The sequence below is a fragment of the Pyxicephalus adspersus genome, chromosome 3 (assembly GCF_032062135.1).
Source record: "Pyxicephalus adspersus chromosome 3, UCB_Pads_2.0, whole genome shotgun sequence".
Taxonomy (NCBI): Eukaryota; Metazoa; Chordata; class Amphibia; order Anura; family Pyxicephalidae; genus Pyxicephalus; species Pyxicephalus adspersus.
Genome location: NC_092860.1, coordinates 156,478,243 through 156,489,376, shown reverse-complemented (window position 1 = coordinate 156,489,376; position 11,134 = coordinate 156,478,243).

Here is an 11,134-nt window from a genome sequence, read left to right as displayed (position 1 = left end):
CCAGTATTCTGAGCCCTGCATGACAGAGAATATAAAACTAAGCCAAGGAAACAAATACATAAGACAGAACTGAGGTCACATTAACAGAACAGTGGCTGATCATAAACTCATCACCTAAAATTGGATAAAAGTGAAAGCTCAAACACCAGTGGGAATAGGGTGGCAGGAGCGGGCAGGGGGTACACAGAGATATAAACAGCTCTTGTACTTGGCACAGCCGTACGGTGTAACGCGTCCATAACCTTCCTGTGGTTTCCAGACACACCTCTACAGCTATATCTACAACGTACAAACAGGAAACCCTACACCTCCCGGTGCCAGCCAGGGCACAGGCATACCTACTCAATCTTGTGCCACCACAATCTATAAACAGGAATTGTGTATTATATGACCCCGAGCTGTAGACTTCTGTGGAATGGGCGAGGGGACTTCTGGCACAGTCCACGTCCTAGAACCATTGCCGTAGTAAACCAGACAACCCGAACATATTGGATGAGATCTACTTTTGTAGACCACTGCAAGTAATTATATTGGGGTGATGCAATGGATGGCACACCCAATGGTTGAATGCCACTTACAATGGCCCCGTATTGACTTAATGAGGTTACCAGGCCCCATGAACTTTGACTATGGAGTGAGATACGAGAAGTACGGAGAGCACAGCTTACTATTTCAGCAAGAGAACCGATGCTCGTCTCTGCATCATCCATTTCCCGCGAAATCCTCCAGGACTTGTTCAGGCAGCTGGAACAGTCGTGGTTGGCACCTTGCCAGCTGCTCAGCAGACCCAATTCCTGATCTGCTGCTACCCATTCATTCCCTGTAGGCAACCTCGCTTCAGCCCTAGGCACGTATCATGGATATGGAGTAGAAGAAACCCCACAACAACCTAAACCGTCTAGCTGAACTGGCCCATAGCCAAAGAACGAAAGTGGTCTACAGCCATCAGACACTGCCGAAACAGAACAAAGGCCCGATCCACACGAACGGGTCCTCGTAGCTCCATAGCCCTACCTATCATGGTCCGATTAACCTCGAGAGCCGTAATGGCCCCGGTGATAGCAACAGGCAGAGAATTGCACAGAATGCCGAGGTTGAGTGCTACTCTTCCGGAATGATTGTCAAGTGGGCGAGATGAGGGATTTTGTGTTACAAGAATCATCCACATAGCTTAGAGTTACATGTGAACTCTTATTAATTATAAATGATACAAATCAATGCAGCAAAGTATCTAAAATACCAGCCCTAGATGGGACCCCAGAGCTATCTGCTGCCGTAACAAGGACCACCGTCCTGTGATTTGTAGGCCTACTTGTTGGCGCCCCATCTTGGATTGACTGTTAAGGTTTAAGTCAATGGCCATGAACAAGCAAGCAACTGGGAAGTCAGAACCCTTGTTATAAGAAGGTGAAGAAAAGTTTACTTACACCATTATAGATGGACTCCAGTAGTGAAATCAGTGGCGGATGCCATGGTCTCAATCTATGGCCATCTCCGGTCTATGTTCATATATTACGCACATGGTAATCTGTGAATCCTGGGGTAATAATTCCCCAAGGGCTTTATGTTAAGACCTCAACTTTCACAGCACCTGGACCTGAAGAGTCGTTCAGCATAGATCAATGCTGTCACGGTACAAGAGAAGGACTTCTGGGAAGAGAACAATTATGAAGATGATACGTCTACCCCTTCTAGTTTTCATACCATAAAAATACTAATTAGGACACTTTAACAAATCAGAAGCCTCTTCTGGGCCAATATTGTGCATTGAATTTATATTAAAAAAAATATATTTAGCACAGGAAGAGATGAAATTATAATAAATGGAGAGAGGTTTCATTCTGATGATCCTTCCATAATCCGGACAGTTGGCACAGATCACACATGAGAAGGTGGCGCCGGAATACCAAGCACAACGTTATCAGTTCCAGCTCTTCCGTACCCTCTGGAGGCTCGAAATCTCTCAAGCCTGGCAACCGTCCACTCCCAGGAATTGCTGGCTGGCACATTAAGCTCCTCTTCAGCATCTAAGTGCCTTACGGCACCACATTTGCATTCTCCATTATTCCCGTTAATCCGCGCTCTGATCAGAGGTCTCGAGTGGCATTGTGTTAGGATTTCTATCCATTATTGTGGTAATTCTAGCAAATGAGAGGATCAACCCCGACACAGAGGACACGCTGAAAGTAAACCCCGGACAGGTCGTACAATGCAATCAGAGGCTACCTGTTTAGAGCCACCTAATGTATGGGGTGAGATAATACAGAGATCCATTTATAAATGTATGAAAGTGGAAAATGTGTGAACCCTAGGTAAAAGTTAAGATACCACAAAACTTCTATTTGGCAAAAAATGCCCCCTCTGTTGTATTGCAGATCTCAGATTCTATGCAATAACCGGGTATTTGATAGCCCAAGCAATTCACAAATTTAACTGCCAAACTAGCAACCACCCCCACCATACCCCCAACACACACAGTGTCCTTTTTTGGTAACAATACCTTAGAATCACAAAGCCAGAGTTTCATAAACAAATGCCATATATTGCAGCTTACCTGTCTGTTTACCTCAAGTATTTATAAGATTTAAGCAATTGGGGTTACATCTAATCTAACGTGGGTTACATAAATATTACATTACCAGTGTACCACTTCCAGGGCAATAAAACAGAGCCTAGCCATGGTCAATAACCTCCATGCATTCCCACTCATGAACACTGTTCTCTCCAGCCTTTTTGGTTTCAATCATTTTTATTAAGTTTTCCTATTTTATACTAACAAAACATTTTGGACAAAATAAATACACAACATATCTGATGTGCTACAGTTAAACAACAGAACAAACATGAAATAAAAACATAACAGTAACGGGCAGCACGGTGGCTCAGGGGTTAGCACTCCGGCCTTTGCAGCGCTAGGTCCCAGGTTCGATCCCCAGCCAGGACACTATCTGCATGGAGTTTGCAGGTTCTCCCCGTGTCTGCGTGGGTTTCCTCCCACATCCCAAAAACATGCAGTTAGGTTAACTGGCTTCTCCCTAACAATTGACCTTAGACTATAATAATCACATATGACTATGGTAGGGACATTAGATTGTGAGCTCCTTTGAGGGACAGTTAGTGACACGACTATGTACAGCACTGCTTAATATGATGGCGCTATATAAATACTGTGTAATAATAATAATAACCAGGACAGTGTGTCATAACTTTCCTGAGTGGGAAGGTTTAGGACTGATATGAGCCCGGATCACACTTACTACCACCTCACCGATACATTAGAAACTCATGTTTCTGGATGTTACCCAATGATCATAAATATTTGGTTCATGTTCCCTCAACAGTAAACCTTTCCTTAAACTTTACTTTAACGGGTGTCATTAGGAATGCTAGACATTCTTTCATTCAAGAAAGTGTTATCCAGTCGAAGCAACACTTCATGGTAGGGGATGGCTTCTTGCTTCCAGTTTCTGCAATAGTTTGTTCTAGGGGCACATGTTATTCTAGCAGCTAAACAAACTGGGATTTGGGTAGATTAATAGGCTTAAATTGTAACGGCCACCCAGGGATCTGGTCACAGTTTTTTGGAAAAAGGTGCTCAGCAGTCTAAACACCCTGCCCCAAAATCTGATAACCGAGAGGCAGGTCCCTCTCCAGCCCTTTTTAGCTGGGCGCACCACCTGGCACTTTTCAGTAAATACCCAAAAACAGCTAGAGACTTGGGTCTTTTCTTCCCACCCAGCTTAAAATAGTTTCTGGGTTCAGCACTGCATTAACCTCCAATCCACAGATGGACAGCCCATAAGTAGTGCCCAAATTATTCACCAGCAAGCTGGGCACCCAAAGCATCATCACATAACTGGGGATTTAGGTAATAAATGAGGCTTTTTTGTTTTTTTTTAATGCAGGAATGGAAAGGGAGTTAAAGAATAGTTGGCCATGGTTTAGCCTTAAAGAGGTTTGACCTCCACCATGGACATCACCGTGATATTTCTCAACATGAGCAAGACTACCCAAACCTCCCACCTGTCCATTTCACACCATCCCCACTACGATGGCCCTTAGCATTCACAGTGTAAAAATGCATGTAGAGGGATTGACATCAAGTAGGACCAGACTGCATCAGGAGATTGGAAGGAAAAGAGGGGACATTGTGTGAATGTAACCAGTCTGAAGAAAATATACCCAAGTACAAACACTGCTGGGAAACGGGAGGGGGGGATGCCGAGACTTCCTCCATGGTTTACTCAAATCTACGACCATGGTAGGCCAGTCGATTGGCATGGTAGCCCAGGTTCTCGAGCCACCCCTTGTTTTAACATTATCACATCTCTGCAATCTAAAGAGGCCTCAGCCATTGGGCACCAGAAGGAAGATCCTACCACCAGTATGAAGGAGAGAAGACTTGGGACCTGGCTGGTAACTGGTCCATGGTTTTAGGTGAGTAACCGGGCTTTTAGAATTTCCTATTCATTTTTAAAGTTAGAGAGAAGATTGCAAACCCCAGCTATAGTCAACCAGGGTCCCCCACAATTCTGGGGCCAAATCCAAGTGGAAGGGCTACTTACATAACACCAATTGTTGTCTAGGTGTGCTGGATTCTATCTAAAACTAGAATTTCTCCCACGGGCCCCCAATGTAAAGGGCTTTTTACCCAACAACGAAATTGGTTTAGCTGACCAAAGCCTTATTTCAAGGGTTCCCCAAGACCAAAGCCTAATTTCAAGGTTTCTACAGGGCATAAGAAGGTTGTGTGCTGGAGATAATAAAACATTTCTATATTTAAAAGGAAGGACTGAATCCAAGGTCCCTGGGTGTAGTTGTGGTTTGGTCCTACTATAAACACCAAATGCCAACTCCCTATAAGATGTATGATGGAGGAAACGTTTTCTGATGGTGACCACAAGCAAACCAGGGTGGGCCCTGGAGGCCACAGCAGAGAGGGACTGGTAACCTTAGAATGTTAAAGCTTCCATAAGATATTTACAGGTTGGGTTTACCCCCCCGAGCTGCTCTCCGCACACAGCCGAGATACTCTAACAAGGGTTAAGCTGAAGATCACCCTGATCCCGGGAGCAGCTGACTATGTGACAACTTCACAGATGAGGTGTAAATAAATCCCAGCTGATAAGCACCAAGCTCACAGCGCCAGCCAGCAGACTGAACAACAACACCTCCCACCGGGTAGGAAGATACTAATAAGTTCCATTGATCCGCCATCTGTAATAATTCTTCCAGACAGGATAATGGAGACCGGCCACCTTCCGAGTCTGTGCAGCAGAAAAACTCCTCCGATTGTACAAAACAACAAATATAAAAGACTTCAGATTTTTTAGAAATGCTGAACAGCTTCATCTATGATTGGCAGGTCTCCGACTCCGGGGCTTGGAGATGGCTCCATAGTGAGGAGCTCTTCACGTTCCTATAGGTAGACTCCAGAGATGAAGCCAAGTTTGTGAAGAAAAGCTAAAAATTGGAATGAGTCGAGCAATGGAGTCTCATGCATTCGGTTCAGGTTTACACCATTGCCATACTTGCCAATCACACTTTTCATCCTGGTTCCTTCACCATCACCAATGCAGGCAGATTATAACCAGTGGTGGGGTAATGCACTGCAGGAAATTTTGTATATAAAGTCATGTCACCCTCCTGTGCCATGGCGTACGCAGCAGATTCCAGAGAACTGCTAACATCACGTTGCTGTCAATGCAGAAGAAGAATGTTTGCCCATGTTTGTAAGAATGCTTGTTACAGCCGAGTGTACAGGGCGATGGCAGCTTATCTTCCATACTGCAACCATTCCCGCCTCTGGTGACCACATTCCACTCAATGCAAACTGGGGGAAGGGTTACTACATGACCAAAGTACATAAACAGCTACGGAAGTATTGGTATGGCCCAATACAATCCCCATAGAAAGCACACAGGACAGCAAAACAGAGGAATGACAACCTATAGCATGAAGTGCCTACAAGAACCAGGATAAGGAAAAAATAAAAGATTTTTAGTGGGAACCAGAATTGGTTGCTCAGGGCTGGGGCACTATATTGGGGGGGTGAAGGTGGCATTTACCCATACCCGAGTACTGGGATAGAGAGGTAGATACAAGCTGGAAATAAATCACCATAAAGGCAAGTATTGGCACCAGATCCGTGTCTAGTATATGGTAAGTGGGCTAGTTTAAATAATTGGTTAGAACCAAAGGTGAAATATTCGAAATACTTTATTCCAATACAAAATGTTTTCAAACCTAGTGGGATTTTTAGGGGTAATATCAGAAATGGTTATTAATTTATTTAGACACATTAAAAACAATTTTCCCAAATACAGTTATAAAAAGAATACATTTGCATGGGTGGTTTTAGACAGTGTCCAAGAGAAGTCATTCAACGCGTTTCGCAGAACTAGGCTGCTTCCTCAGGGATAATTACAAGGGTTTGCTGCAAAGTCTCCTAAATAGAGATATCAGTTGTTAGGATCGCACACAGCACCAAGAACAGGAAACCAATTAGGACCCAAATGGCAGGGAAAAACTCCAGCAACATATAATTATCACTTAAAGAGGGTTCAGATTCGCTGTAGTGAGATAAAAGAGAGGACCATGTGGTGTAGGCATGGAGATGTTAGGCTGAAAGAGTGGGCTGGTATACAAATGCAAAACACAAAATCCTAACCTTGAAGTGGTTTCTGCTTTTACTTTCCTATATATCTGTTCATTCTGCTATTGGGTGTCTTCCTACCATTCCTGGCCCAATGCCATTGGGTCCCTGGAGCTCTTCTTGTTCTAGGGTGATCTTTTGGTATAATGAGAGAATGGTCACCTAAGAGAAGATGTTGATGTTGTATAATGAAGAAGCTTCTTCCTCATGTAGTATTGTTGTCAATCTGGAGAAGAAGCTGCCAACACCCACATGGGCACCAACGCCCCGGACCAATGTTTCTACCCAGTGATGGCAGCAGCCTTCTCAATCTCAGTGCAAGGCGGCAGAACAAGGCTCCCAATGGGAATCTAGATGGCTTCCAGTTCTTGGGTCAACATGCCCACTCATGGGGTCTTCACGGCCAAAGTAGGCATTGAAAAAATCCAAAGCCTTTACCAAGTCTGGCAGGAAGCCAGTGCCCAGGGGCCACATTCAAGCTCCCCATGCAGCATTCAGACCTGAGGAGTCTGGAGGACCCGAAAGCCAAGCTGAGGACAAAATCCAGGCAGCAGGAAATGAGAATATTCACCATCTTCTCTGCAGGAAGGATTTTATCTTGAACATTCTATCAGTGACAAGGACGCTTTAAGCATTTGTGCGTCACGCCACAGCGATGTTATAAGAGATAAACGTACGAGATTTTTCATCAAACTTCAGAAGGTGAAACCAAAGCAGCAACGAACGCAGCCACAAAGCATCACAAGAGAACAGTAAACAACACGTCATGTCTAAACTTGTCAGACGACCGTCAGCTGGGACATTCTGATTGCTGGGAAAATAAAACATTTTAAACAACTCCGAAAAAAGCTAAAAATAGATTTAAGGGGAAAAAGCTGCATAATCCATGGGGTGATCAGGGACTCTTCTTTAAATTTAAAGCATATATTGGGGCCAAAGTAAATTCCTTCCATTTAGCAATTAAAATATATAGATAGACCTCCTTCAAAACTCCTTTTCTACTCACATGCCCCTGAGCAGCATCTTCTTGAAAACTGAACCTTGAGCTGCCCCTGTGCCATCACCACATCATCAAGCTGCTGAATTCTTCTGGATCGAGCCATTGACCAGTCGGTGGAAGTGTCCGCATCATCCAGGCAAAGACCAGAAGAATACCATCCAACTCTACATTCCAGAAGAGAAGACGTGCTACCCGGCACATCTGATGGTGGCATTCTTCATTCAGAGACCCGTGCGTAATATAGGTTGGCTGACTTCCCTGGTTTCGGCACCAACTTATTTCTGGCCTAGAGAACTGATCAATGGTGGAACAGATTGAGCAAAGGATTCCCTATGGTAAAAGCAATCAATCTCAAGATCTGATCAACCTCTGGCTTTGTATCTCACCAAGAACAGCTATGCAGATCACATATTCTGTCTCTGGTTCCTCCAAGGGTAGATGGGGGTTCCATGAGCAATAAGCAGTTTGTTCCTCTTAGGTCAGTGTAAGTGACCCCAATGATCTTTTTGGCTTTCTGTAAGGGTGACCTTCTTCCCAATTGCCAGCAATGTAAGAGGAATTCTTCCCACTGACCACCACACTAATGTACGGGGAGCTGTGGATATAGTAATTATAGCACGGGGGTCTGCAAAACCTGAAAGTGATTCCCAAGGTTCCCCCATGTTAAAAAGTTTGAAAAAAAAATACATATGATACAAAAATACATACTGATACATATTTACTTCGAATAACTGAAGCTAGACAACCAGCACTGTCATAAGTCTGTAAATGAAACTTTTTAATAGAAAGGAAATATGTGCTTTGGGGTATAAAGAAGACAGCGACCAGTCCCTGTGACAGCACTGGGACATTTAGGCTTTTCACATAGTGGTCTGCAGCTTAAGGACGTTCTTTTATTTCCAGAAACAAAATGCAATGCCCTGGAGAACCAAATTACCATGAATTCTGTGTGGTTGAAGCACGCATTGACTTTAAAGCTTCCCAAACCAAAAACAAACTCTGGTATACAAATAAATCTTATAATGTGCTACCGCCATCATTGTAAAAGGACAAGAGACCTCGAAGGACTTCACACACAATGCCGATCGGTCACATTACATTCAAATGGCACAGAAAGCAAAGTTGTGGAAGGTCACCACAACCCATGGTACAGTAACAGCCAGTCAGAACATACTGTACTTGTCTGTGTTACTGAAAATTATAGATTTAAGGAGCCCTAAATGTGATTCTTTGCAATACAGAGGTAGAACATTACATAACCTAAAGTGGTAGGCAAATATCTAACCAGCTCCATGGCCCCCCAACCCACATTGATGGAGATCTCCAATTCAACTTGAATACTACAAGGCTATCAAAAGCAACGGCACCAACTCCCAAAGAACTTGGGTTTTCATGTGCTATCCATCCCCAAACTTGGGTATTCATCCCTCCTAGGTGCTCCCACCTCTGAATATGTTTACATGGTTGGGTCGTGGACGGCAGTAGGTACATCACTATCATTCAGAAGTTTGTTACCAAATCCACTTTGACACCAAGATAATTTCCAAGACCTTGGAGAAGACACAAAACCTATAATTGTACACTGCAGTAACAAACTGTAGGACTGAAAATATGTTGCCATGTCAAGGAGTACTAGATCTGGTTAATCCATGACGTCAGAGTGACCAAGCCCATGAGGACCCCCAACCATCACACCTACCTAAATTGCCAAGAGTATGAGGTCACCTGACCATCACACCGACCTTTATTGCCAAGAGAATGAGGTCACCTGACCTACAGGTTCAAAGTCACAAAAGCTGGAAAAAATTAGAACACAAATCATTAAAATTAGGGGAAATGATTGTTGAATACTGTTTCTAGTGCCTGGCTGTAACACCTTGGATGCTTAGGTACAATCTATGGGCAAAGGTTTGTGGTTACCCCTCTAAATGATGCCGTTTTGGGGTTTCTAGTGAAGGGAACTGGTAATACTACATCATACCAACCCCTTTTAGATAACGGAGCTCTTCCAACCTTCCACCTGTTTGGTGAAGGCCATTTTATGTACTAAGCCGGCCCAATTAGGACATAGCTGGAGGACTTTGGTGTGGAAGAACCAGAATGTTCTACACAATGTCCCAACCTCAACCCTACTTGGAACCTTTGGGGTGAATTTAAAGGACGAGATCACCAGCAGACCCCACAAATGTTATTTTGGCTGAAAAGAATGAATATTTAACCATCATAACTCTTATGGCAAGGCCATCAAGAAGAGTGGAGGTTGTTCAATGATAAAACAGAGAACCAGCTCCATATTAACACCCATGGATTCATTAGAAGAATTCCAACGAGCTCCTTTAGATGGAACAATCTAGTGCCCACGATTGCTTGGCCATACATATTATTGCAACACGGACTACAAAAGCAGAATACAGATAGGAAACCAAGACTAGAGGTCCAGTACCAGTGGTGGACCAATTTAACGACTACCAAGCTAAGCTCTTAAAGGAACCAATGGACTACGTATACCTGTTGGATGTTCTACCTCTCCAATCTGGAATGCTGAGAGAGGTCACGGTGAGCCAGAACTCTTCCCGTCCATGAAAGCCTCCGAACAGTCCCTGTTCTCAGTCCCAGGCACGGAATACATCCAAGTCTGTCCAAACTCTCAACCAGAGGGTGAACAGAACAAAACAGGAAGGCGACCATGAACAAGGATCGAAGCTGGTTCAGGAAATTGGCAACAACAAAGAATTCCTAATTTTTTTGAGAACTATTGCAAAGTTGCTGGGTACGGTGATCAGTAGGCCGGTGACATCAATGTAGAAATATGATTCCCACCATTTATAAAAAAAAAAAAGTCTTACGGGTTGCCAGCCAATGGCAGCGGAGTATTTGGCGAAGGTGATTACCAACACCAAAGAAGGAAACATTGTGTAACCAACTTGCAGAAAAAGAGGAAGTTTTATTATAAATGAGGCTCAGATCTCTGATATGCAAACCCAGGGCAATCATAGGCAAGGGAGATGGGAATTGCTAAAAGTCATTATATGGAGTTCAATAAATGAATGGAGGATAGAACAGCATGGTGCTCATGTCCTATAAGGGATTCCAGATAATGTTTATATTCCCCATATTACACTATGCAGGGAGTACAGCACATATACATCACAATGACAGAACACATCAGACATCAGTGTGCACTCACCTGTTACCAGGAATTCTGTCCAGGAGCGTAACACCCTCCCTTCCCGACCTGCCCGTCTCCAGTCCCGGGCACAGACTGAACCAGCGAGTCTCAGCCTTCCAGTCCACACAGCGCTAACGCTCTGACCACACCCACTACTTGCCCTGCGTCTCCTCATTGGCTTCTGAATAATGTAGGCGTGTTTGCCCACCCACTGTCACTAGAAACAGAACGCATTTGTCACGCCCACTGTGTGACTCGTAGTGGAGAAACGCGATGACGTCACGTCCGACGTGGGTTGGGTGGCAATGGT